Source organism: Eumetopias jubatus, unplaced genomic scaffold (genome assembly GCF_037043125.1).
Source record: "Eumetopias jubatus isolate StellerSeaLion01/CBP00866 unplaced genomic scaffold, mEumJub1_p1.0 scaffold_14, whole genome shotgun sequence".
NCBI lineage: Eukaryota > Metazoa > Chordata > Mammalia > Carnivora > Otariidae > Eumetopias > Eumetopias jubatus.
Genome location: NW_028274820.1, coordinates 98,184,439 through 98,207,418, shown reverse-complemented (window position 1 = coordinate 98,207,418; position 22,980 = coordinate 98,184,439). Strand labels below are relative to the sequence as shown.

Genomic DNA, 22,980 nt, shown 5'->3' with positions numbered 1-22,980 from the left:
GTATTTATATTCTAGCCGAGAAGACAAAAAATAAACATAATACATATGTTGCAGAATTAATATGAGAAATTAACACTAAATACCCCAATACCTCAAATGCTTAACCAGGAAAGGTTTATTTTCCCCCATATCATAGTCTGTTCTATGCTGGGTGCCCTCACCTGTCTTGTGACTATCCTATCTGGAAATGGGACATCTAAAGTCACTATATGAAAAGGTAAAAGAAGAGAAAAACAGAGGAAGAAAAATTGCCTTAACTAAGAAATGACATGTATTACTTCTGCTTAAATATGACTGGCCAAATCAGCTCACATGTCCCTGTGCAATGGAAGCTGGGAAACCTGGAGCAGAGCAGAGCCATTTGATGAACACTAAGAGTCTCTGCCCTAGTATGTTAGAAGGTTAAAATGCAATGAAAAAAATAAAGAATAGGGGCGCCTGGGTGGCTCAGGCAAGTAAGTGTCTGCATTTGGCTCAGGTCATGATCCCAGGGTCCTGGGATCGAGTCCCGCATCGGGCTCCCTGCTCAGCGGAGAGCCTGCTTCTCCCTCTGCCTCTGCCCCTCCCCTCTGCTGTGCTCTCTCTTTCTGTCAAATGAATAAATAAAAAATTAAAAAAAAGAAAGAAAGAAAGAAAAAAGACAGAATAGTGCAAGAGGCATTAGGAATATGTGAACACTGAGTGGTAAGCAGGTTGATATCTTAAGTAGCCTGGTCAGGGAAGGCCTCAGTCAGCACGTAATTTTGGAAATAAAGATTTGAAAGAGAGGGAATTATTCATGTAGATATTTGGGAGAAGAGACGTTTAAGCAGAAGGAATAGCCTAAGCAAGTGTTAGAAAGTAAAAGCATATTTGGCAAATTGAAGGAGTGTCTGAGGAGGTTCAGCAGCCACAGCAAACTGAGTGAGCGGAGGCAAGGAGGGGGACAGGTGACGGAGGGCCTTGCCCACTCTAGGAACTTTACAAATTTTTGGGCGCCTGGGTGGCCCAGATGGTTAAGCATCTGCCTTCGGCTCAGGTCATGATCCCAGGGTCCCAGGATCGAGTGCCGCATCGGGCTCCTTGCTCAGCAGGGAGTCTGCTTCTCCCTCTCCCTCGGCCTCTCCCCCTGCTCATGCGCTCTCTCTCTCTCTCTCTCTCTCTCTGAGTCTCAAATGAATAAATAAACTCTTTAAAAAAAAAAAACTTTCAAAATTTAGAACTCTAAAATTGGAGCTTTTTCAGGATGTTGAAAAAAGCAGTAAAATAATTGACACTTTAAACAATCATTCTGTCTTGTTTAATGAGAATAGGCTGTACTGTGGACAAAGGGTTTAGCAACAGGAAACCATCACAATAACTCAAGAAAAGATAACGGTGGCTTTTACCAGGGTGGTAGCAATAAGGATGTGGAGGAGTGGCTGGATTCTACAAATACCTCGGCGATAAAGCCAGTGGAATTTCGTAGCAGACAGAATGCTGTACGTAGGAGCAACAGGAAAGTCACAGGCTGATGCCAAGATTTTGGTTTGAGCAACTAATAGGCTAGAGTTGTCCTCACATGAGATGGTGAATGGCAGGCTCTGGATTTCACCCAACAGAAACATTAAGCTTAGATATTAAATTCTGGTTATATAAGCATTGAATTAATTCCAGAGGTCTAGGCTTAAAATATAATTTAAAGAGTTACTGTCATATGTATGGCATTTAAACAAGGAGATTGGATGAGATTCCCAGAGGAGTGAGTATAGAGAAGAGGATTAGAGATGGAGCCCTGAGGCACTTCAGTATCAAGAGGTCAGAGAGGAAGGGCAGACACAGAAAAACTTCTGAGAAGGAGGAATTAGTGAGGTGGAAGGGAACCTAAGAGAGTATGGGAGCCTGGAAACCACACGAAAAAAATCACAGAAGAGGAGTAATGATGCCAAGTGCTGTTGATAAATCAAGTTAGGCAGTGACTGATCACTGAAAATTGAATTTAGCACTAAGAAAGTAACTGAAGACCTTGAAAAGGGATTTTTCTGTGAAAAGAAAGAGAATCCTAGTGAAGATGTGGGGCCAAAGGCTAACTTAGGAGAGAATGGAGGAGAGAGGGGTTAGACGCAGAATGAAGAACTCCTTGGAGAAGTTTTACTGAAAATTGTACCAAGCAATGGACTGGGGCATTGGCATAGGGGGGAAACTGAGGTAAAGAGAACGATTTTTAAAGATAGGAAGTTAACCTCATTTTTACACATTGATTTGAATGTCCCAGTAGACAGAAAAATGAATGATGAAGAGAGGAGAGTGCCAGCCCGTGAATGGGTAAGAAGGTCAGGATCTAAAGTCGACGTTGAAAGATAAGCCTTAGAAAGGAACCCAGATTAGGAAAGAAAAAAAAAAAATGGCTAAAATGGCTCTTTAGGGAGAGAGAGAGCGAGAGAATGAGAGACCCACAGAGAGAGAGAAAAGAGTACCAACAATATTTGCAACAGACAGCATGTGGGAGTAAGAGAATAGGTTTAGGAAATGACTTTTTGCGAAAGACAGTATTTTACAAATTCCACTAGCCGCCACTTAATGCGGAAAGGCTGAGTCAGGCAAAACAATCTGTAGAATTCCTTTCATGATTGACTAGCCCTGAAGCTGGAGTGAGAACTAAGAGGACCATTACAAAATGGAAGCAAAAGATAAACTAGTCACATTTAGATCTAGGAAAATGAGGGAAAGGAAAGAGGAGAGACAGAGAGAGAAGGAAGGTGCACACAGGTTGGCATTTGTCTTCATTCCCCCCTCCCTCAGCCTGGAGAGTGAAGGGTAACTTTAGAAACCTTCAGATAAGTTGGGGGACCTTCAAAGGCAGAGGCTTTTGCTTTGATTTATTGTGTATCCTCCAAACACACATACCATACGTGGAGGGCTATTGCTCCCTAACTTCCTCTGGTACCACCCATCAAAGGATCCTGCTGACAACACTTGTTTATGCAAAGGGAAACCAAGTTGTCCTTTGTTACCACAAAGTGCGAATAAATCAGAAATATGTGCAAGTGTGATGAAGACCTTGGCAGAGTGAGCTCCCGTAGATATCTGCTCTACCACCGGGGTCTGGGCCAAAGAGGAAACACAGCCAGACCTCAGAGAAGATCCCCAATGATCTTCTTTAAAGAAAGAACACCATGAAGGAACAGAACACCTTCACAGCTGACCTGGTGCTGAGTCAGCAGAAAACAACCAGTTTCGGAAGAATCCAAGAAAAACCAGCCCAACCTCACGATAACAGCAGAAAACGAAGGAAATAGATTCTTATTCTCAAGGTCGAGCATCACTATGCAAGCCTTGTATAAACCCTTGGAGAGCTGAAGGATGGTGATAGAAATAGGAGAGCCTAAATAATTTTACCTGAAGACACTGAAAACCTAGGAGAGGACAGGTGCTTAGCTGGTGGCCACCCCCCTTTTGGTTGCCCTGTTTTTTGCAGACTAGCATCACTTTGTTGCTTCAGCGTTTGCCCTCTGATTAGTTGGGGTCTGTGCTCTCCCAATCACTAAATATTTTGAATCTCTTTCCTAAAGGTACTTTCTACATTGTTGTATCAGGCTGCTTTGACCATAATCAGACTAAAAATTATCTTCCCTCATTCTCAGAGAGCCAGCGATCATGAAGACGACCAGATCAAGTAGAGACAAAGTCAATGAGCTACATTCCCCCTATGATGCATCGTATCTCGACGGTGGTTTAAGGAAGTGTATCACCTCACAGCAAGTACTGCTGGCCCAGAAAGAGGATGGGTCCCAAGACGGTTAGGGCTAGAAGGAATTGGAAGAAGTATTTACTCCTTTGTTCATTCAATATGTACTTACTGGGTCTTCTATGCATGAGTCACAGTTTAGCGGTAAGACTGTCCTTAAGGTACCAAGATACTGGTCGAAAGTCCCTGCGGTAAAATCCTGAAGGAGGGTATATCTAGTTCTTATTTTGTAATATGTTTGCTATCACCACCAAACAGAAAATTTTGATTAAAAAATGAATTTTAAGTATGCTGCCGAACAATATGAAACAACATAAAATGATTCAAGGTGACTAAAAGCAGGGACGCTGTCCTGGTCATCATCATTCTCCCTGAACCATTTTGATTTGGAGGTTGTAGTTCTTAACTAAAGCACTCAGTCACCTATTTTCCTTCTGTTAACTGATCATTTCAATTGATCTGTGAAGTTTATTTTTTTAAAGACTTTATTTATTTGTCAGAGAGAGAGCGCTTAGCAAGAGGAAGGGCAGAGGCAGAGGGAAAAGCAGACTCCCCGCTGAGCAAGGAGCCCGATACGGGGCTCCATCCCAGGACCCCAGGATCATGACCTGAGCCAAAAGCAGCCATTTAGCCGACTGAGCCACCCAGGCGTCCCTGATCTGTAAAGTTTATATGATCACATATCAGGCAGTGGTTTGGAGAAAACTAGAAAATGTCTGGCATGATTTTATGCAATTTGGGAAACTTCACAAATAGCAATTTTTTAAATAATGAAAATATTGAGTATATGTTTAGTATATATATTATAGTATTTTATATAATGAAAATCAATGCAATTTAAAGTGAAAAGATGCAGTTTAGATTTTATTGGGAATCAGTTAATCTAATCGTAGTGAAGGTACCAACAGTGGAAGAGTGAACAATGAATCTTCACTATGTATTAAATTACTGCTTAGACAGAGCAGACAAAACTCACCTAATTTATCTTTCTTACAATCCACTTTTTATTGATGAATATTTACATACACCTTTTAAAAAGCAGAGATCTTAACTGCAGTTTAGTGAGTTTTTTAAGATTTTATTTATTTGTCAGAGAAAGAGCACACACAGGGGTGGGGGAAGGAGGGGGAGGAGGGCGGAGGGAGAAGCAGGCTCCCCGCTGAGCACAGAGCCCAATGCGGGACTTGATCCCAGGACCCTGGAATCACGACCCGAACAGAAGGCAGATGCTTAACTGACAACCATCCAAGTGTCCCAACTACTCATGAATTTATGTACTCATATAACCAACACGTCAATCAAGAAATGGAACACTACCATTACCTAAATATGTTTCCCTAGTACTTTTCTGCTCCATCCCTCCCACCAGAGGAAAACACTGTTTTGATTTCTATTTCCTTAAATTTGTTTTACCTGTTCTAGAACTTCACATAAATTAAACCACACACTTGAACTCCTTTGTTTCCGGTTTCTTTTGCATGTGTTGTGTTTGTGTGTGTGTGTGTGTGTGTGTGTGTGTGTGTGTGTGTGTGTGTGTGTGATGTGTTAGTTGTTGCATACATCAGTGGTTCATTCCTTTTGACCGCTTAGTTTTCCAGAACACACGCCATTTACATCCCCACCAGCAATGGATGGCTTTCAGTCGTCCCACAGCCTCAACAATGGTTGGTGTTTTCAGTCATTTTAATTTTAGGCATTCTTGTGGGTGGTACAGGTGACATTTCACTGAGCACTTTTTCATGTATTTGCTAACCATTTGTATATCTTACTATGTGAAGTGTCTGTTCAATTCTTTGTCTATTTTCAATTGCTTTGTCTGCTTCTCATTCGTTGTAGGGGTTATTTTTGTATTCTGGATACAAGTCTTTGCCATATGAACAGTGAATATTTTTTTCTCAGTCTGTGGCTCACTTCTTCATTTTGAAACTATTTTCTCTCACTTGTAGCTCATCTTATAATTTTATCAATGTTGTCTTTTGATGCACAGATTGTTTTCAAATTTTTATTATGTCTGTTTTGCTACAGCAACAGATAGCAAGGTATGTTATCTAATACAGCCAGAGAATAAGAGAACGGGTCTATTTTGTCTTGTTAAACAAAGGTTAACTAAGCACTCTGTGCACATTACCGTCTTTGATATTCAAAACATTGCCCTGAGGTGAGGTTACCCACTTCTAGGTAGAACCTCAGGCCAAGAGAGTTTAAAAGGAGTTGTCTAAAGATGGACCCAGCATTAAACCAAAGTCTACCCAAATTCAAAGTTTATGTTCTTCCCACTATAAAACACAGACGCACACTGAGAAAGATAAATTATTTCATTTCACCCAGACTTTGATACAATTCTTCTTGACCTTGCATTCTTTAGTTCCCAAAACCTGGGACCATAAAAACTGAGCGGTAATCAGCCACATCTACTGAAATGTAGAGTGAATTTTTTTCCTAAAATTATTTCCCAGAAAAGGAGTCACCTTATACTTGACTTTCAACAAAATCTATTACCTTGCAGAATAAACTGCCATTTACATTATTTTTGAGCTGTAAAAGTATTGTTTGGAGAAAACATATTAACCTGAAACGACCTTCTGAGTTCTGAGTGCTTATAACAGCCATCTGGCAGAATCTGTGTTAAAAAAATCAAACAAACGAACAAACAAATTAGCAAATAAAAATACAGTGCACATTTAGTAATCATTTCTGCGGGGATACCTCCAAATCTCCTGTTAGATTTTATATTAGTTAGGACAATGCCAGATTCTGTTACAAATCAATTCCCAAGTCCCCAAATTTCTGTTTTTTAACACAATGAAAGTTTCATTCTTGCTACATTAATAACAAATGGAGTTATTCCCCGATGGCCAGAGCCTTCCCTCCAGCAGTTTTGCGCGTATCCGGAGCCCTATTTGGTGCCTCCATGAACCTCTGGAGCAGAGATCAGCAGAATACAGCCCACAGACCACAGCCACGCCTTTCTGTTGATTATATTGTCTATGTCTGCTTTCATAATACAACAGCAGCTTTGCCACAGAGACCACACAGCCAAACAAGCCTAAAATATTACCATTGGGTCCTTACTATGAAGGTTTGCAGAGGCACCTGGGTGGCTCAGTCGGTTAAGTGTCTGCCTTAGGCTCAGGTCATGATCCCGGGGTCCTGGGATCCAGCCCCACGTCGGGCTCTCTGCTCAGCAGAGAGTCTGCTTCCGCCTCTCCTTCTCCCACTGGGATCTCTCTCACCCTCACTCTCTTTCAAATAAATAAATAAAATCTTAAAAAAAAAGTTTGCCAACAGCCTACAACTGGAGAAAGAGGATGGTAGAGGCCACTTCCTTTTAGCAGCTCCACCCCAGAAGTGATACATCATGCTCTTGCTGATACCTCTCTGGCAAGAACCAGTCACGTGGTACCCCCTAGTTGGGACCACCTAGTTGGGACCACCTAGTTGGGACCACCTAGTTGGGACCACCTAGTTGGGAGGGGCTTGAAAAATGTAACTTGGGCTAAGAAGCTACTTACCAGGGATGATTCTAAACAGCTCAAGATAAAGCGTAAATTCTGGGTGGGCACCAACTCTTTCTGCTACAGCTGTCATCTTAGACAAGATTTTTAAAGATCTACTGAAACAGCAATAGAGATCACATATATTCACACTCAGGATGAATAAAAAACCAAATGTTCTAAAGCTGGGACTTGAGATAAAATTTCCAGTGACAGCACCATACGCAGATATAAAAATTTCAATTATCTCACACTAGACAGCAAGATAAAGCGGTATGAAAAAAAATGTTTGCTAATTCAAAATGTTTTAGTGACATCAAAGGCATAAAAAGGGTATAAAAATGCATATGCAGAGTTTGATTAAAAGTAGTTTACAAATATAAGGTAAAAGTATCACACTTCCATATTGACATATCTCATGCCCCTTACATATGTGTAATTCAATTAAAAATCAAATATGAACACATATTTGACTATATCATCAACTTGCCTAAGACTTTACCTATTTGTCACGTAAGGGACATGGCAACCCACAGTATCAATGTCACAGGGTTGAGCCATGGGATCTATTGATGACAAATGAAAGAGTAAGAGAGCGCAGGATCCCCCATACTCCCATTGCAGGAGATGAGCTCAGTTTCAGTGAAAAGCCCTCCAATAGAGGGAACCCCAGCCCTGTAAAGCATCATATATTTATAGGTCAGCCAGAGAAGGCGAACACCTAGTCTTCTGTGAAATAACACAACGAGGGATCTTGAGGCCAGGAAATGGCCCTGGGTTGCTTTCTGAGACCACCTAAAACACTGTGCATATAATTGTTGAAATATCAGCCCAGGCTTTGATGTCAGATCACAAAGAGAGGAATGGGTAGAAATTCCCAGGGCCCAATCTAAGAGACCAGAGTTTTGAATCTCCTCAATGCTCATGTTAAGCTAAAAACTTCGGGGAATGATATTGTCATTGGAAAATAGAAGGATTGCCAGATATTTGAGTCTGTATGGCCTGCAGGCCACGGAGGTTGTCCTTTCACTAATGCAGGAAGACAAAAACTAAAATGTTTTCTGTAAACTGAGGTCAGAATTTTGGTGAAAAGACTATGGAAACTTATTATCATGAGGGCTTTGACCTTTGTCTCCAATTTACATTAACTTGCTTTTCCCTTGTTTCAAATACAAGTTAGATCTGTGGCTAGTTTCATTTACCTTCCTTTTTCATGTTTTTGCGTGATTCTGCACCACATGAATTTTCTCTTAAGTGATGCTGGCTCCACTTTCAGGAATTACTAGGAAAAGAAGTGAAAGCAACAGTTTATTAATGCAAGCATACATTCTTTAGGTCCTAAAGCCTAGGGCGTGATGCTAGGATTTTTATGTTTAAGTAAAATTAAAGCAATGGTTATTTTCCACTGAATTCTGAGGCCGATACAAAGGACTCCCTACATTTTATCTGACTCTTGTCATTGTTGTGCTGTTCTAAAACAGTCTACAAATAGAATTTTTGTAGATTTTCATCTTCCAGGAGAGTTTTCTTTTTCAATTGAGTCCCATCTTTGATTACAAAATAGAGTTAATTTGAGCAGCTACTAAAACTCTTTCCAGTGTCTGACTTTTCCTTTATTATTAAAAAAGGTTGTTGGCTTCAAGAGAACCTAACCATGGTCTGAAAGGACAGAGTGGTTTCAGAAACCTCTGGAACCACTGCTTTTATAAGAGTAAAAGAAAACCAATACTCACTGAACACCTACTCCTGTCGTTTATTCAGCTAAGCATTTATACATGTTGTATTTCATTTCCTTACCACAAAGTTATAAGGGATATATTTTTGTTGTCAGTTATGATAGGAAAAGTGAGAGATTAGTAAAGCATCTTTCCCAGGATACACTTGAGTTAGTGTCGGAGCCCAGGATTATCTAAAGAGTATTCAAGACACCACCGTAAAGTTGATGACTTCTCTCCCAATGTCCTTGGGTCCTACTCTAAATTCCTAGGAACAAGAATCTAGTTTACCCATCTAGGTTAGGAAACCACACCTGGGTCAGCAAGCCATAGTCCAAGGAACAAGTCTCATAGGACAACCACAGTTCTGGGGATGCCTCCTGCAAGTCCAGGGCAGGCCAGAAAAGGAATAAAGGAGATGACCCATGATCCAGCAAGACACCAAAAGAACAGCCTGCTACATAGTCTTTAGCATGATCCCTCAGACCTGAGAGGAATACTCTGCAATATTAATCAGCCTATTCTAGATCTTCTGTCTTTTCACCAATTCTTAGTAAATCATCTTTCATTTTCCAATTCCAATTGGCTTCCCAAATCAGAATGAGTCCTCTCCTAGCTATGCCATCATTCCTGGATCCCACTCCTAACTCTGTTACTTTCCTGACACTAGCAAAGGCCATTTCCTCTGGCCTCGGCTTCTAATGAATCCCAAGCTCTACTCTTTCTCAAACTGGGGACAGCCTTTTGCTAGCCCACGGGGCTAGAGTTTTCATCAGTGACCTCCTAAGGCAGAAAGTAATTTTGTCTCTCTTACAGAAGTCTGCAAGTTGTACTTTGTTTACCTATTAAAAATTGCTTCCTTGAAATAAGTCAATCAGAGAAAGATAATTATATGGTTTCACCCATATGTGGAATTTAAGAAACAAAACAGAGGATCATAGGGGAAGGGAGGGAAAAATAAAATAAGACAAAGTCAGAGAGGGAGACAAACCATACGGGACTCTTTACTGTAGGAAACAAACTGAGGGTTGCTGGAGGGGAGGTGGGTGGAGGGATGGGGTAACTGAGTGATGGACATTAAGGAAGGCACACGATATAATGGCACTGGGTGTTATATGCAATTGATGAATAACTGAACTCTACCTCTGAAACTAATACACTATATGTTAATTAATTAGATTAAATAAGATAAAAAAATTTGCTTCCTCAAAAATGATCTAATTAACAATCATAAACAGTCTATCAGCATGAATACACACACAAGCTTGTCACACAAGGGTCACGACTAGGCACCTGTTCTCCATATATTCTCCAAATACTAAGAGTTCTAACATAATACAGATGTCCTCACTTATTCCCATACTATATGTGGTTGTATAAAATGATCTAATGACCAGCACAAAGCTACTACACATAAAGCACTGAAAAAGTATTTGTGGATTTGATTTGAACTCCTCTGGTGAAGATAATGTATTACTGAAAACAACAGCTGGAAAATAATATTGCTTAAGAATTACATAATTTGTGGGGTGCCTGGGTGGCTCAGTCATTAAGCATCTGCCTTCGGCTCAGGTCGTGATCCCAGGGTCCTGGGATCCAGCCCCGCATCAGGCTCCCTGCTCCACAGGAAGCCTGCCTCTCCCTCTCCCTCTCCCCCTGCTTGTGTTCCCTCTCTCACTGTGTCTCTCTCTGTCAAATAAATAAATAAAATCTTTAAAAAAAAAAAAAGAATTACATAACTTATTATATAACTTCTTTCCACTTCTTTTGTATTTACGTGTACACATGTGTATATACACATATACTTATAAATACACAAAACATACATACACAATTATATGTTTCTTGGTATGTGTGTATATTACATATAAAATTACATATATACTTATACACACACAAATATATAGAATGTTTCTTTTCTAACTTTATATAAAACTAACCTACAAAATTTACCTTGAACAGATTTATTTTGTATTTATATTCACATTACTTATTTTAATGTCCTAAAAGTCTTCTGAGATTTCTAGTAGTAATTCTGAAACACCCTTTACTTCAAAATAATAAAGTACATCTTTTAGAGCTCAAATATCAAGAATACAGATACGCAAATTTCAATTTAGATACAAATTTTTTTAAAAAATCTTCTACCACATTTAGCCAACTTATGGAATGACAAAAACAATGTAAGGGCTGGGGAGGAGAGGCACAGAGGTAGAAGTTGCTCATGAATGTCGAATTACAGCTTCCTAACAGAGGCCCATTCACAGTGCAGGACAAACAAAATCCTTGGACTTTTAAAGATTTATTTATTTATTTGAGAGAGAGAGAGAGAGAGAGAGAACAGGAGCAGGAGGGGCAGAGGGAGAGGGAGAATCTCAAACAGACTCCGCGCTGAGCACAGATCCTGACACGGGGCTCCATCCCACAACCCAGGGATCACGACCTGAGCCAAAACCAAAAGTCTGAGCTTAACTGACTGCATCACCCAGGAGTCCCCAAAATCCTCAGACTTTTAAAAAGGAAACTCCTTTGTATGGCATAAGAGTGATTAAGGACACACCATTACATAGGATATTCTTCTGTTCCTAAAATAATACCAATACTATATGCCCTATCAGAGGGCCGGAAATGTCACAGAGCCTGACTTAGGCCTTTTGAGAGAACTTGACTTGCTTGTTACAAATTAGAAAGATAACAAAACTGAGCTACCTAATCATCATTTTACCTTAATGTTGAAGCATTTTCTCCTTTTATCCCTGGGCCGAACACCTGGTTTACAACAGCATTGATTCCTAACTCTATTAAATTATCCTCTTTATATATGCCTTCTATACCTTTTAGCTTTGTCTTAAAGGCCAAGTAACATGAAGGACCCGACAGCACAAACAAATTAGGAAAGCGAGCAAAGGTGGGAAACCATGGAACCGCTTGCGCATATAACGTGCAATCCATTGAGAGATACAGAAAATAAATTTTTCCCATTGTCTCTGGCTTCGATCAGCCCTGCACCTTTCCCTCTCCCCCTGTATACACATTTCCTCTGGACAAAACTTAAACATGGAAAAGCAGATGTTTTCAGTTAAAGGGATTTTGTGAAATTTTTAAATTTTAATATAAGATTTTGATTGAAAATAAAAAGAGAGCTACCCGTTTACTCTCTTCCTGCACAGCTCTAAGGCTTGCCCTATGTTCTCTCGCCCCATTGCTAGCCAGCACCCCATCCTTGCTCTCATCAATCCTACTTAGTAGATTTCTAACTGTTCCTTTTCGAGTATCTTCTTTCGTCAATATCTTTTGCACTTCCAGCAATTTCCCCCCAAAGCACCATTATTAGCATGTCACTGCCTGGTCATAAACCAATTACTTAATACATAAAATCACATTTCTTTCATGTAGTCTCTACTTTCACAAGCTCATGTCACCTCTTTCCTATAACAGAAATTCTCCTCCATAGTCTGACAGGTCCTATTATTTGTCACAGTGAGTCTGTTTGAGTATTTCTGTTGTTACGTCTGCCCAGAATGTTCTTTTCCTCTTCACTTTTCCTGCCTAAATCCTGGGTGGTCTCCAAGGCTGGGTTTGCTTCCCAGTCTCTCTATAAACATCTATCCTAATTTCACTGATGTTTCCAAGTCCTAAATTGCTAGACAACCTAAGACACAGGCAAGAAAACTCCTTGCCCAGGACCTTGAGCCTCAGGTGCCCTGTCTGTCTGTCTCTCTCTCTCACACACACATACACACTCCATTTGCTAAAGAACACATGGATACCTCCGTCACTCAGAGTTCAGTAGTCAATAATGGCAGAGGGCAACCCATAATCTGAACATCTACTTTGATGATGGACACTGTTCAGGTCCTAGAGACCTTCTTCTCCATCTTATTTTCCCTCCGGTGCATTTCACTGTTGGTGAATAGCATAAGGGATTTGGGGTGAGGTACTGCCTATGTGTGGTATAGTCGCTGCTGCCAAGCCCAGGGGCAAGATGTGCTTTGGTAAAAGGACACACTAACTTCTCACCCTCTGAATCTCAGTCTGCATGCTCACAGTGGAGCTTGCATAACAAAATATCTCCCAGAACTGCCGAGTGTCCATTTTCTTGCTTCCATTACTAATGGATCTAATTTGCAGTTGTGGAAGTATTCATAATTTAGCATGGCATTTGCAATAATTACCAAGTGTGACTAGAAGCCTTCTGCAGTATTAAAAATTTCATATTATTCTGTTCATTTGTAAAAATTACATTCCTATAGATACAAAATGTATGACGTATGACAAAATTCTTTACATGGGAAACTAGATGCACACTGTATATTAGAATTGAAAATATTCTGTAAGATTTAATTTTAAATTTAAAAAATACGATTTTAACTTTATCTAAATGCTGATGTAAGGTTTTTATATTTACTAATTTATAAAAATTTATACTAATCATCAGTTGTAATAGGTAATTTTGACTAATTTTCAATATTTTAGTATAAAATAACTTTTTAAAAATCGACATACTTCAGTAAAAATAATTTCAAATTCAGTACACTGTAATACAATTCTATTTATTGATTAGTAATTTTAAGTCATTATTGTAATGAATAAAAAATATGTGAAAATATTAACTATGAATTTTAGCAGTTTTTTAGTGGTTTTCCTGAAATGAAGGGAACAAAAATAAATATAACATAAATGTGTAATAGATTATGAATTACATGTTTATTTTATTGTCATTAAACATTAACCAGACTATCAAAAGAACACTAAGTGTCACACTTAGTAATAACTAAAATCAGTCATTGTTGGTATTTTGTCAACTTTCAGTCATATGAAAACCAAAGCTTTGCACAAAGGTTTTTATTTCTTCATTACAGAAAACATTTTGTCAATGAAGGAGGAAAAATATGTCTTGGTAGCTTTTCTGATAATTTTAAAACATATAACACATGATAACTAGACCTCCTGCCTCAAAATTTGTAGTTATTGTACCTGGCCATGAAACTGTTTACCCAGGGGTGCCTGGGTGGTAGAGTCAGTTAAGCGTCAGACTCTTGATTTGGGCTCAGGTCATGATCTCAGCGTCGGGAGACTGAGCCCCGTACTCAGCACAGAGTATGCTTAGGATTCTCTCCCCTCGCTCGAGCTCTCAATGTCTCTCTCAAATAAATAATCTTTCTTAAAAAATGTTTATCCAGACCTAAATCTAAAACTATTACCTTTTCTATTACTGTCACTCTGGGAGGCATGTATGTCTGCTCTCTTCCCCCATTAAATGGTGACTCACTGGGCATCCCTTCTTCCCTTCCATATTCCTCATGGTTCTTATCACTTTTGTGAGTAATACATTGTTCATTAAGTGACTGTTAATTGATTAGGAAAGACAAATAGCATATGATTTCACTCCGATGTGGAATTTAAGAAACAAGACAAGGAAACAAAGAAAAAAGAGGTCAAAAAATCCAGACCTTAAATACAGAGAACAAAATGGTGGGTGGCAGAGGGGAGGTTCGGGGGGGGGGATGGGTTGAATAGGTGAAGGGGATTAAGAATTCATTTCTCTTGATGAACACTAAGAAATGGATAGAATTGTTGACTCATTATATTGCGTGCCTGAAACTATGTTATACTTGATTTTTTTAAAAATATTCATGAACAGGGAACAGATTGAAAAAAATAAAATTTTAGAAATTTAAAAAAATTTAAAAATAGATGAGAGAAAATATTCATGAAATTTAAAATAACTAGTGCTTCCAAGATGAGCCTTGGGTGCAGGTTGGTGGTGATGGCAAGTGGTTTCTGGCCTTGAAGATAACAGCTCCCCATAAGAGACATAAAAATAGCATGAGGAGCAAGAGTACACCTCTTTAGTGAGGCTTTATACATAGTTCCTGCCTGACAGAAAGCTGGTGAGCAACAATCTTCTTGATGGAAAAGCAGGGTTTTGTAGTCACATAGCAACATTCAATGGTGTTTACTTTGAAAATGAGGGGAATAAGAAGAAAGCAAATCTGCAATCTTTTTTGTTGCTCTACTTTACAATCATTTCAAACCTTTTCATTTCCAAACCTTTGGTGAGTTTGTTCAGAATCGATTTTTGGGTGAGCAGCAATGAAAAGCTGCCCCCCCTCTCCCCCCACCTATCCTCACTAAAGAGAAGTCTTGATATTTAAAGTTCAACTGACATTTAGTGACTGACAGTTCATTATTAACTAATAGCTTTCTTTAAAAAAAGAGGTAACCAAATATTGAAACCATTATTTTACAAAGACATTTAGGTTTAGCCAGTTTGAGAGCTGTTGTTGAACAGCTGAAGAATAGTTCCATTGAAGAGATTTCTTGTGTGCAGAGAACACTGCAAAATACATGTTGTGAAATTCCTAAATAAAACTGATGGATTGCTCCAGTATTAGGTGTTTTCGTAAATATTTGTAAGATCATGCTCAAGGTAGTTTTTACTTGGGAAATACAATTCACTATATTCTTGAATGTTCAATCATGTGATTTTTCTAGAGCTTACGTATTCTCATTACCTGTTCCAAAATACATATATGTTCCTATATACATAACTCCTATAAATGAGTTATATGAAAACCAAAATCTTTGCAAAAAATACATTCTCATACTTAACTATGAATAAGCTCTATTTCACATCTTATTCCTTATTTTCCTGTAATTTCAGTCAACGAATCTAAAAAAAAAGCATATGTATGATACGTTTGAGTTAAATTTTGGTGAAATACAATTTATAAAAGATTAAGCCTAAGGACTCAGATTGGATACCAATTACTGGGAACTCTGTGAACTACAGTAGAACAAGATTAAATACTGAACTACTCCTCTTCTTCCATTTTTCTCTTCCCTTTCCTTCCTTTTTCTAATACGAAAGCCATGTGATGGGGCCAAGCAAGCTAGGCATGGCACAGGAGTGGGGGAGCCAATGGACAATGAATCCCAGTGACAAGAGGGATTGTCAGAGGCCAATAGGAATGAGGAAGTGACCACAGGAGGGGCGTCCTGGTATGGTGCACGGGAGTCCAATGAGGGGAAGAGAGTGACACCATACCCAGGGCCAGGCCAGTGAAGAATGTCCCATCTCATGTCAGGTAAGGAGGGTTCCCACACTTATGGGGCAACATGAGTAGGGTGAGGAGGCACACGAGGTAATTTGTGGTCCAGCCCTGCGTGTCAGAGCACAGGGAGGGTGGGGAATGTGCCCACAAGGGGGGACAGCAGAGACAGCCTCGCACAGGATGTCAGAGCCCAAGTAAGCTGGAGAGAGCAGTCATATGGAGGAAGACACAGCAGTAGCCACAGATGAGATATGCGGCAATGGGGAGGGGGAGAGATTTTGACCAAATCAGTAAATATATTCAGTATATTTACAGTTTTCTTATCATCAGAGAGCGATACATATGGAAAGAGAAAAAAACTCAAACCCGGTTGCACTGGGTTAAAATTGAAGGTATTTCTGTGAGTTAATACCTTTCAATGTATAGAGATAAACATACAGAAATGAATATAGCTGTAAAATGCACATATATATACATACTCATATATTTCTTAGCTCCATCCAGCAATACCCCAACAGCAATGACACACCCAGGGTCCATTTCTCAGTTTCTGAATACCATTCTCCCACTCTGCATTTAATGGAACCAAATCTCCTTGGAGAAATGGCTGATTCCAGAACTTGTGCAAGGAACGTATTAGATGAGCCTTGAACGTCTTGCTGTGTCAGAAAGGAATGAAGCACTTAAGGAAAAATGGATATGCACCAGAAAGACACAGAAGCCTCCTTGAAGAGGCTATCGATAGACAAACTAGTGATTTGAACATCAAGATAAATGACATCATGAATTATAACCCATTTCTGTAACAGGAGACGATGAATCTGCCCTGATAGAAATAAATAAATTGCAAGTCTGATGGGGACTGGGACATTTCCAGAGTCTCAAAGTAACTTCCCCCAAAATACTTCTTTGTTACAAAGGAAAAATAGGATTTTTTACTGAAAAGCTTAGCAGACGCCACTTTCATCACGTGACCACATTTGTGAATGGTAATGCGACAAATCAAAATTGTGTGCTACTTGTTAGGAAAAGAGCACAACAGCACCTCTGTAATGATATCCTTGCCAAAGACACATCGTCTAAATCTAATCATAAGGAAGCATCAGGAAAATCCAAACTGAGGTGACTTCTATAAAGTAATTCTCTTGCAACCTTCAAAAGTGTCAGATTAGGAAAATTAAGGAAAGAGTAAGAAATGCTTTCAGATTGAAGGAGAACAAAGAAACATTACAACAGACCCTGAACTGTGGTTATGAATCCTTTTGTTATAAGGGACATTATGGGGACAAGGCAAAAGTTGATGAGGTCTGAGGAGGAGGGGGTAGTAGTGCATTCTTTACAACTTCACTCTGTTGATGTTTATCCTGTGGTTATGCAGGAGAACTTCCTGTAGAAGAAAATATATCAACCATTTTTAGGAGTGATGGGCCATCAGTCCAGCAACTTACTCTCAAATGGTTTGAGAAAGAAAAGAATTACCGTTGCTACTTTTCTGTTAGCCTGGAATTGTCCAAGTAATAAAATCTGAGCTGAACATATAAAGAAGTTCTCCTCTTAAGAGATAACACAAAATAATCTGAGAGAAGCCCTAAACTAATTTATCAGAATCCTATTTGCTCACCTGATTGTATTCCCATTTTTCATTTAGATAACATGATCAGAGCCTACTTTGCAAGCTTATATAGTAAGTTATCACTAATATAATATGGAAAAGTCAGGAAAGCTCACTTACACCAGCCTTCTACGATGTCTAAATTTCCATTAAAGGAGCCTTTCCCACGGACTAAGAGTCATCTTTCAAAAGGACTGTTGTAGAAAATAATTTCCTGAATGCCAGATGAACAACTACAGATAGAGAGGATACATAACAAACACATGTGCAAGATGGGCTTATCTAATCCTTTTCTTTTCCAAACCTCTTTTGAGAGTAAAGGATGGAGGGAGCAAATGTCACAGCCCAGGGGAGAAAGTGAGCCGCAAGTGGCCACACCAGAGTCTGTGGACCAAAATAAAGCCATCAACACAGCCAGAGATCCATTAAGTCAGCATGACCAGGAAGGTAGTGAGTCCAGGTGGGTGACTGATCTGGGACAAGGTGCTCCAAGGAAGCCAGGGGCTGTAAACTGATTATACCTAAGAGATGAAATAAACCTGAAGGTGGGTTATAAGCATGAAGATCAATCGGTTAGCCAAATGTGATTCACAAGCCAGAGAACCAAAAAACAGGAAAGAAAAGGCATCCGAAGGCAAGTACACAGATGAAAGAAGTTTAAGGAACAGATTAGCTTTCCACACATAGAATGCTGTTGTGTGACCATAGTCTTTATCCCAATTTGATTTCAGTTTGAAATCACAGAGTAGAATCAGAGAGTAGACTTCAGTCTCTACCTACTTAGTGTCAGGTTTTGCAGGTGTGAAAAAGAAACACACTGTATTGTCATAAACAAGAGATTCTCACTCAGAACTCCCTTCAAGGAAGGACTTTCTGCCTAACCACGGAGAATGCAGTAAACGGGCAATCTTTAGAAAACAACAACGACAAAAAAAATTGTTGATAAGGATGCGGAGAAAGCGCCATGGAGTCTGGGCACGCAATCCTCGCTGCCAAGCTGACAATGAGGTAAATGGAGCCTCCGGTACAGGGCAGTGGTCCAACTGTGCGCACGTTCCCGGGGGCTGAACTGGGACGAGGTACTCACGGAGGGAAATCCATTAGCAGGCGCAATGTGTGAAGCGTCTGAAACATATGGAGCAAGCAGTGTTGGATGGCTGGGGCTAAGAGCCAACGGTGGGCTGATGTGCTACAGAAAGAGGACAAGCTGAGATGAATAAAAGCCAGTCGAAACTCAGGTGTGAAAGCCAGAGTGTCATTTTGGTTGTCTGAGCAGGGCCTGGGACGAGGGTAAGACCAAATGAGACATTCGCTTCAGCTGAAAGTTAAGGGAGTGCCAGATGCCGAAAGCCTCAGTAATCAGGAGTGGCTTTCTTCCAGGCCTGCAAAACCTTCTTTAAGCTCCCTTTGGAGTTGAGGTGGGGAGGAAAAAGACAGAAGAGATACCCGCCTAATATAGCTGCTTGTGGGTATTCTCTTGGTTTTGTGTGTCTATAAAATGTTTTTAAAACACATTAACCTAGACAACGTGCTCCCTGTGTGGGTATGTTAGCTTTCGTCTACCCCAGTGGTTCTCAGCGGGGAGGCTTTGCTCCCAGGGGCCATTTCGCGATGTCTGGAGATATTGTCGGTTGTCACAGGCGGGGTGTGCTGCTCCTGGCCGCTGCTGTGTAGCCTGAAGATGTTTCTAAACCTGCCAGAGTACACAGAATAGCTTCCCACCGCACTAAAGAATAATTGGGTCCAAAAAGCCAGCAGGTTGGGAAATTTTGGTCCACACCCCAGGGCAGTTACCACTTGAAATAGGCTCATGAGAAATACACGCCAAAGTACATTAATTATTACATAAGGACACTAATCAGGAGTCGAGGTGCCAGAGGAGGCCTCTACAAACGTCAGCCATCACTATCTGAGTAGTACTGGTGGGTTCCATACCGAGCATTTGAAACTCATCTTGTAAGGAGCATGGATTACAGACAGAGAGCAGGCACTTCTGTCCTTCCACGTGTAGGCATATGAAATCTGGTCATCCCCGAAGCCCGTGCTCATCAGGGAGCGCTCCTGGCCCAGAGCCCCAGGTCAGCACGTATCTGTGGGGAATCTATCACTTGCCCCAACAACACGTTCAGCTGGCTCTTGTTAGCTCTCCCTGGTGCTAATTAACCCCCTCTGGTAGTGCCAAGACCTTGAACCAACCCACAGCAAACAGGAGTCCATCCCTCCTTCTCCCAAAGTCCCTCATCAATGGCCACCTTTAGTTTGCCTCCTACTACGTGTGGTGCATGGGGTAGAAACAGGTGGTGGCTCAGGCCCTACTCACCACCATATCATGGCATCTTCTTATGAAGCCATGTCTAAGGATGGTGTTGACAGGTACCGAGACAAGTGACCTCGGCATACTGGGACCTTTATAACAAGCAGGTTATTTCTGGTAGAAATCAGTACCCGTCTTGGGACGGATCCTCTTTATGAACACTGAGATCTCCAAAAAGCTGATTCCTGCAGGCCACCTTGTACTACTCCTCTCGTATTTCTCTCGTGGTAGAGTGACCAACATTTCCGTCACTCCGTGGGAGATTCCAGAGAGCTACATAACGTCTATAATGAGGCCTTCTTGTAACTCTGCCACAATGAATTTAGTGCCTTTGTTCTCAGCAGTGTGCTATTTTGGTGGCAATTCGTGCCCAGTTCAGGAGCAGAAAAAGATCCTGACTGCTACTTTACAGCATTCAATAAGACCACTATTCAAGACTGCCCCCCGAAAACCCATATTCAAACTAAATGGTGCTTAAGAATAAAGTTTGATTTCCTCCTAAGATAATTATTTTCTTGATTTCACCATACCAATACACAAATTCTTTATAGAAAATAGGTACTTTTTTGTTTGCACACAGCCCTATGAGATTTTAGATGTAGACACAAGTCTTAAGCTGAACTTGTGTCAAATCAATCACAATACCCCACACCTGATTCTTGATAACTTCTGTTTCAGTAGACAATTAAGTGCCATACGATAGGCCCAGGATCCCCTTAATGCCTACCACAAATAGAATAGTATTTTGCTCTCAAGTGAGGGGTAAAAAAACTGAAGGAAAAATTTGGAACTGTTAGCTATTATTCTCAACCAAGCAACACGCAGATCTGTGTCAGCTCCTCTCAGAAAGTTAAATTGCACGTTATTATATGTTTACCACAAAGCATGCATATTTACTTTATAAAGACTGCACGTTATTATGAGAACATTTGACACAGAGTTTCTCCAGTGCTGTTTACTGTTTAAGAATGGAAAGCCCTCACATCTGCCTCTGATAAAATAACAGAGCAATGTTTGGCTATCACCATGTTAGCGGTTTCTGTATTAAGAAATTAAGAGGTCATAACCTCTCCTCCGTGAGGTAGATGCCTGGTGATGGGCAAATTTCTTTGTGTCCACCCCTCTGCATAGACATTTGGAAAAGACAGTCACCTGGAAAAGGAGAGGGCTAAACCCAGCAAGAAGTTGAAAATGCTGTGCATTTCCGTTTCTGCAAAGGGGAAGGTTTTTTTTTTTAAGTCTCTTGACTTTTATGAATTCTCTGCCTCTTTTATTTAATTTAAAATAACTAAAACCTGACTAAGAAGAAGAAAATAGTCTTTGGTTAAAAAAAAAAATGCCTAATGGAGCTTCAAACCCATTCCGGCTACTAAGTCATCAGGCTTTAGAGAACCGGCAAAACAACTCACCTGTTCCAGACATGAAATAATAAAATGATAAATACAAGGTAGTATGTTTGTTTGGGGCTGAGGGTCCTTACCTGACTGTCAGCACTGGTACTTCATGCAAATATTATATCCACCGTAGTTCCAACACACCCATTCCCTACATCCCCAAGCGCCACACTGCCTTACTTATCTCCTTCACCACAGCTCTTGTTGATTTAAAAAAATCAGCACAAGAGGAAAGGGGGTGGGCGGCTGCGTGGGCTGGCGTTCTGCGGTCTGGGACAGAAGCGAGGTTGCGCAGCGCTGGCGCTGGAGCGTGCGGGTGACCAGGACGGAGACTGCGTGCTTGCTCCACCACAAGGTTTCAGAAGCGCTCACTCCCCTGGCCCTAAGCAGGTGGAGGTGCCATCCCGTGGGTGGTGGCATTTGAAAAGGAACTTGGGAGCAAAGTGAACCTGGCGGAGTTCAAGGGCAAGAGAAGTGTGCTGCATAGAGTCCCCGAAGTCTTTCTCCTCTGCTGGAAGACCCTCCTGCCAGGTTTGTGGGGAGCAGGGGCTGGGGGGTTCTGAAGGCCGGGGGGCTCTGGGGGAGGGGGCAGCCTGTCTGTTGTTACAGAGGTCTTTGAGGGAAGAGCAGAACGAGTCCATGGAAGGCAAGGGTCAGCTCCAGGCTGATCCCACTGACCCCACTGAGCCGTTTGGGAAGGAGACCAATTTGTTACTAGATGATTCATTCGTTGGTGTCCCTCTTTGGGAATGGACGGGGCTGACGGTGCTGCATGGTGATAGAGGGTGGCATAGAACAGTCCCTGAATGTGGAGCCAGGAGGCACAGGCTTCACTGGCAGCCGGACTCCCAGCATCATCTGGCAGCTCAGAGGCCCCAGGCCCAGACTTTGTTCTTCCCTGTTAACCTGCCCTGGGCAGAGGGCCCCAACCCAACCTCAGCTGGGGCACCCAATTAGAACCTTGGCTAAATTACTACAATAAGCATTTCTGGTTTAAAAAAAAAATGTGGAAGCAATTTTTTTGGCTCTCATTAAAACGGACTCAATGCCCTAAGGATGGATCAGTGGGAAGAAAGAGGGGCAAAGGTTTCCTATGAGTGCAGTACAATAATTGTGTTAGTCTGAATAGAAACACTTAGACTTCTGGTAAATATATCTGAGCTACCAATCTCTGGCATTTCCATCATGGGGAGCCACAGTGATGAACAGCCAATTGTCACTGAATAATTGGTGTCAGGAGAGTGTTAGTAGCAGCTGTTGGAATCAGTCCACAAAGTCTGGCTGCATGAGAAAGGTATTCTAGGTAGAATTAACAAAGTTTGTTAAGTAAAATGGTTCTGAGCTCTGGAGTTGCACCAGAAGGGAACCAGGTTGCACGTGTGGTTGAATGGGGGTGATTTCACACCCCAAGGAAGTGGGAGGGAGGACTTCGATTAAACTGTGAAGGAAAGCCACTGAGCTTCAAGAAATTTCTACCGGGAGATCTGTGCAGGGTTAAAAAAAAAACTTGGTAATTTGTCTTTACAGACATTTACTTTTCTATGTTGGGTGTTATAAGCAGCTGCTTTTGTCTTACGTGGTATTATAGATAAATACAATGATGACGGAACTATTTCTAAATAGATACTTCTGAGTTGCTGGATTGTCTTTCCTCCATGTAATCATGATATTGGCCTTTTAAAATAGA

At 40.8% G+C, this 22,980-nt stretch overlaps 1 pseudogene; it reads left to right on the top strand.

The window, feature by feature from the left end:
- The first annotated feature begins 3,615 nt into the window (after nt 1–3,615).
- Nucleotides 3,616–22,275, top strand: LOC114211608 (peroxiredoxin-5, mitochondrial-like; annotated as a pseudogene).
- Nucleotides 22,276–22,980: the final 705 nt, after the last annotated feature.